Genomic DNA, 5,756 nt, shown 5'->3' with positions numbered 1-5,756 from the left:
TTGTATTTTTCTGTTTTGTGTTGTATTGTGTATTGTTTTTGTCTTTTGTTTTCTCATGTTCTCTTTGTAATCTTTAAAAAACCTGAATAAATATTATTATAAAAAAAAACACAAATGTCCCAGTCCAGATCCCTCTCAATAACAGCCAAGTATAGGGACAGCTATCTTTTCCTTGAAGTACTGTGGAGATTTGGAAGGAATTCTGGGCAAGGAACAGTCATTGTTTTCCAAAATGGCATTGATAAAGGCTCAGAATCAGTAAAAACACAACAACAACAACAACAACAACAACAACAACAACAACAACAACAACAAATGCAATGAGCTCCTCATGCCTAGGAGGAACACAGCTTGGACAAAAATGTGTGCAGCTTAAGAATTTGAAAGCAAGATTATTCTTTTCTACAAGCTTCTTTTGCATCCAGTGCTTTCTGTTGCAAAGGAGCTTGGGACTGCCTCTTCTCCCCTGAACTACCTGCTGCTACACAAAGAAGGTGGTTCTGATTTTTGTCTGAAAGCCGTGCATTTTCCCCCCCAATGAGATTCCATTGTTTCCACCTTCAATCAAACGCACAGCTACACAACTCAGCCCATTTCATCAATGGACTATGCTTCATATGGTTTTCAACTCAATCTTCTTGCCTGTCCCAGCCAGCTATAGGCAGCCTCTGGCTCCCTCCTGCTCTCTGGTCTCAGGGTCCTTTCCCTGTTGTTGGCATCCTTTTCTTATTCTTCAACTCATCACACCTATCATTATGGGCTCCAGGGCAAGGTTAAAATGGCTCAGCATCCCATTCTCAGAATGCACTAGCAATCAGCCCCCTGGTGTTAATGCAGTGGGCTGGTAGGAGCACATCAAATGATTCCAGTTGCCTTTCATGAGTCTTTTATTTTTGAGCTGGTGAAAGTTATTCCACAACCTGCTTCTTCCTAAATCCAGGGTTCTCAAGCTGTCAGGCCAGCCTTTCTGAGGTGTGCACAGTTGCTTTGATGTGACCTGCATTTATTGAATGATCCAGCAGCTCCACGCCTCCCCAGACTCTCTGTGCAACAGCTACTCATGCTCCAAGTAAGATCACACAGGAGCTTATGAAGAGGAGTGGGCCTGTTGGATCCTTTTTCAGTGAACTAAATTGGTCAAGTCTGAAAATGAGGAGGGTCGATTTTATGCTTCTTTGGGGACCCCTCCCACACATGAACATCTTTTCAGGGGCACACAACAGCATGCATGGGAGGAGATGAGTTGTATGCCATATAAATAAATCCCCAACGATCAATATTGTGGTTTTTCTTCTCAGGGAACTCTGGGAATTGCAGCCCTTTAGGAGCCTAGGGGTCTTCTAGCAACTCTTGGCATCTTTAACAAACTATACTCCACAATGGTATACTGCTGCTTTCAATGTACAGTGCAGATGGGCCTGTGTTAAAGGATTTCTTTGTGGTTGTAATGAAGTTTCTTGTGCCCATTGGCTGGGCAGTGCTGATGTCACAATGAGACAAAGAACACTGAGGAGTGCATTGCCTGAGCAGCAAAGACATCACAAAGAGACTAAGCTCAGTAGGGACCAGGAGCCTAGAACTGGATTTCCGAAGGAAGGCAGCAGCCAGAGGGTTGAGAGCCAGGATATGGTAGGTGGAAAGAAAGGAAAGAGGTCGAGTCTTAAAGAGGGCTGAGACTCGTTGGGAATAACTTAATTTACAGAGAATGGAGTGTGAGAAATGGAGCTGGCAAGAAAGTTGGGCTTAAGAAAGAATATAAAAGTTATACATGGGGAAAGAGAGGGGGTGGGGAGGTTAGAAAAAGTAGCCTGTGAGTATTGCTTATGAGTGACCATGATTATAGCCCGAAGTTGCAATCCTTCCTAGCATAAAACAAAACAAATTCCTTCCAGTAGCACCTTAAAGACCAACTAAGTCAGTTCTTGGTATGAGCTTTCGTGTGAATGCACACTTCTTCAGATGCCCATAGTTCCAGTTACAGATAGGTAGCCGTGTTGGTCTGCCATAGTCAAAACAAAACAAATTCCTTCCAGTAGCACCTTAAAGACCAACTAAGTCAGTTCTTGGTATGAGCTTTCGTGTGCATGCACACTTCTTCCTAGCATACTTACTTGGAGGTAAGCCCCAGCAAGCTTAATGATGAAACTTCCTTCTGAGCCAACCTCCCTGCAAACAAATGAATGCTCATTAAGGAACCAATGATGTCTAATCTCCCTGCAAAGAAATCAGGATGCTCAATAGACAGGTCATCTGGAAGCACTGTTAGTTCTCAGATCTGTGACCTCAAAAATTAGTCTTTTTGTAAGGTGGCCAATTAAGTAATTTCATTGGCATCTCAAAGAGTGAGCTTTGTGGACATAGTGGCAACTAAGTGATTCTGCTCTCCAGGAAGATGGTAGGCATTTAACCACTTCCCCCACATGCCTGGAGGCTATTCCATCCTAGGATGGAGAGCAATAGGGCAAGGGAGAGTTTTGGCTGATGCCAGAAGTTGTAGACACAAAAGCATGTCCTCCTTTGTGCTGGAGTCTGGACCCAAAGCTGTGGCTCGGGGCTTCCCTGGAGACCTAATGGTGTATCAGGATCTGCTGGAGTGTTAATGCTGGGGACCCCTTCATCCTATGCTCAGGTTGTATAGATGTGTAAAGAAAACTATATATCCTAAAAGACACAACAGTCTCTATCCCAATGAAACCAAACCCTGATTAAGCCTAGGCATCCCAGAGTCTCTCACCACTCAGAGATTGGGGTGTGAGCAACAGTAACCTCACAAAGAGTTTTTCTACCCTACATGTCTGTTATACAGGGTCCCTCCTGACCCCTGTGTCTGCCAGTAATCAGGATAAAAATCTTTTCTGTCTGCTGCTTGGGTTACCTTGTTCCTTTGATTGTAGCTGATCCTGACCAAGGACAGATTAATCCAACAATTGTCACAAAATGCCATATCTCCCCTGCTGTGGCTTCCAGATTTGGAGATTTGATAATGAAGATTGATCAAGCAGAGATAAAAATGTATGCTTTGACTTTGAGGTGGGGGTGGCAGGGGGAGGGAAGAGGATAGAAGTTGGGAAGAAGAAGGAGGTTGAATTTGATATGTTGATTAAATATGTAGGTTTCAGTGATCTGTTTGACTGGGCAGGCAAGATGCCTGAGAAGCAATTACAAAGAGGACAAAGAGGACACCCAAAGGAGAAATGATAACAAGCAGGCAATTCATTGAGGTGCAATCCTTTCCTCATTGCTTCCCCCTGTTTCTGTGTAGTTGACCATCAAGTCACAGGGGGTGTTTCAATCAGTCCTTAACAGGCTGGACCCAGGGGTATCTGAAGGACCCCTTTCTCCCATAATCACCTCTCCTTTCACTTAGATCACAACTGGAGGCCCTGCTTTGGATGTACCCATCTTCTGAGCTTTGCCAGATGGCTACTGGAGACAGGGTCTTCATGCCTCCAAAACCTGAACAGCAACAGTCCACCCTGCAACAATTGTGCTGCAAGGGCCCACTTGTTTCTCAGTACAGTATAAAATTATTCCTGATTTTCCATTCTGCATTATTTAATCAAACTCAGTTCAGTTATTTGTTTGATCATAGCATTTATGCACTGTTTTCCTGCTCACCAAGGGCTAGGGATGGACAAATCTGTCAATTCAGTATTGGGACCTGTTCAATGTAATGTTTGCCAGGGTTAGGTTTAGGTTTCTTCTCCCAGGCTGCTTAGTAGGGGAAAAGATAGACCTCATCATCTCCCTGAAACCTACTGAGATAAGTATATTGAGCATTTCTTCTATCACCATGGTAAGATCTGTGAGGGTGAACAAGAAAGCCTTTTCATTGTGATGCCACCAAGTCTTTTGGACTCCTTTCCAACAAAACCCCAGGCTCTCAACTCCTACCATGACACTTCCTGATACAAGTCATTGCACTTGTTAAAAGTTCTCTCTCTCTCTCTCTCTCTCTCTCTCTCTCTCTCTCTCTCTCTCTCTCTCTCCCCTATGGGCATTTGTAGCAATGGTTGGTTGCTGAAGATGATTAATTTCCTGCTACTTTCTTGTTTGCTTTTCTGCTTTTCTTTCTTTTTAAATGCTTTCATTGTGGCCTTAGACATACTCACCCTGATATGGTTTGCACTTTTTAATGAAATGTGTTACTTTTACTTTCCTCCAGCACTGGCAGCTCTACATGCAGAATGCCCTGGTTTAGTCTGTGGCAGCCAGTGCTTTGGTTTTTTTTTATTAAATAATATTTATTACTTTTAAAACTTACAAAAAAGAAGAAAAAAGACAAAAAGAAAAAAAAGAAGGGGGAAAAACAATACAATACAATATATAAACAATACAAAACACAACATTAACACATTGACCTAAACAAAACAAAACAAAAACAATTTAAAAACATACATCATAACATTTCAGTAGTCTATCTTTCATACCCTTGTTTCATCGACCTCCTCTCACCTCCCTTTTTGTATTCCACTTCTATTAATTGTTTCAGCAATTCCTTTCCATCTTTCTCTATTTTCTGTCATATAAATATCTTAACTTATTTTTACCCTTATTTTCCATTAATACTATAATGCTTATTTATGCTTAACTCCTTATAACATTTCTACTAAAGCCATAAGATTTCATTCCAACATTTTTCTAACACTCAGTAATTTTACAATATTTCTATTTCTAAAAATAAGCTTTAAACTTTTTCCAATCTTCTTCCACCATCTGTTCTCCCTGGTCTCGGATACTGCCAGTCATTCGTCAATTCCATATAGTCCATCAACCTGGTGATCTTCTGTCCGAGGCTCTTAACTCTTTTCCAAGTCCCTTCTGCAAGTCTTCTTCATATTTATACATACACTTTACTTTGTCTTCTACTGATCTTGTTCTTATTTTCCTTCCTTTGATACTGAAGAGCAGATCTCGGGGAAGCTCCAACCTAGCAATGCTTTTATTCCTTCTCAACAGGTCAACCAAATCTCCATGGTTAAATCTAAAATCCATAAGGTATTTCAGGACATGTTTCAAAATTCCTCCAAATCTAAAGGCCCCCACAGCTCCAATCTCCTCACGACCCAAGTCCAAATCCCAAAAGTCAGTAAATCCCTGCAAGAAGGGATCTATCCAACTTTCCTTCTCCAGTCCAGGCAGGGCTCCGATCCTCAAAATCTGACTTTTTCTATATTCAGTCATAAAAGGCCTCAACTTATAGTTCTCAATTTGCCTCTGTAAGGCTGGGGCTCCCACTTGTATTACTTTAGGTTCAACAACAGCAACTTTCTCCTTCGCCTTCTTGACAATTTGCCCTGTCAAAGTAGATTCCTGTATCAGTTCCTGAATAATTTCTGTATTAATGTCCACTTTTTGTCCCAAATTAGTCACTTTTTGTCCCAAGTTAGTCACTTTTTGTCCCAAGTTATCAATTTTAGTAGTCATAACATCTGTCTTCTTGTGGAGTTGTTCCAACGAGTGACTTATCTTACATAATGCAATCACTAAAGCTTCTTCTGTCGACATTCTCAAATAGTCCAAGGTCAATCCCTGATTCTCACAGTCTCTTATCTTGCAGCTGGTTCTCCCTGCTCAGCTCTTATAACAGTTTCAAAGGCTCCCTCTAGAGGGAAACAGTTTCTATTTGTGTCAATCCTTTTAAGCACAGTTCAAACAGTAAATATAGTTTCAATTTTCAGTTACTTTTCCTCCTTTTTAAACGCAGAAGAGGACAATGGAAACAATATATTTCTCTTATTTAGCTAACTGTCAAG

General features: G+C 41.4%; 1 long non-coding RNA gene across 1 annotated transcript; it reads left to right on the top strand.

Moving 5' to 3' along the window:
• The first annotated feature begins 1,530 nt into the window (after window positions 1–1,530).
• On the top strand, window positions 1,531–3,551 carry LOC309336252. The gene is made up of 4 exons (XR_014153942.1): window positions 1,531–1,629; window positions 2,895–3,012; window positions 3,113–3,221; window positions 3,368–3,551. It is a non-coding gene; the product is annotated as an uncharacterized lncRNA (long non-coding RNA).
• The last annotated feature ends 2,205 nt before the right edge of the window (window positions 3,552–5,756 follow it).

Source organism: Podarcis erhardii (genome assembly GCF_964252035.2).
Source record: "Podarcis erhardii genome assembly, chromosome: 2".
Classification (NCBI taxonomy): Eukaryota; Metazoa; Chordata; class Lepidosauria; order Squamata; family Lacertidae; genus Podarcis; species Podarcis erhardii.
Note: the sequence above shows the minus strand (reverse complement) of the source record. Positions and strands in the feature narration are given on the sequence as shown.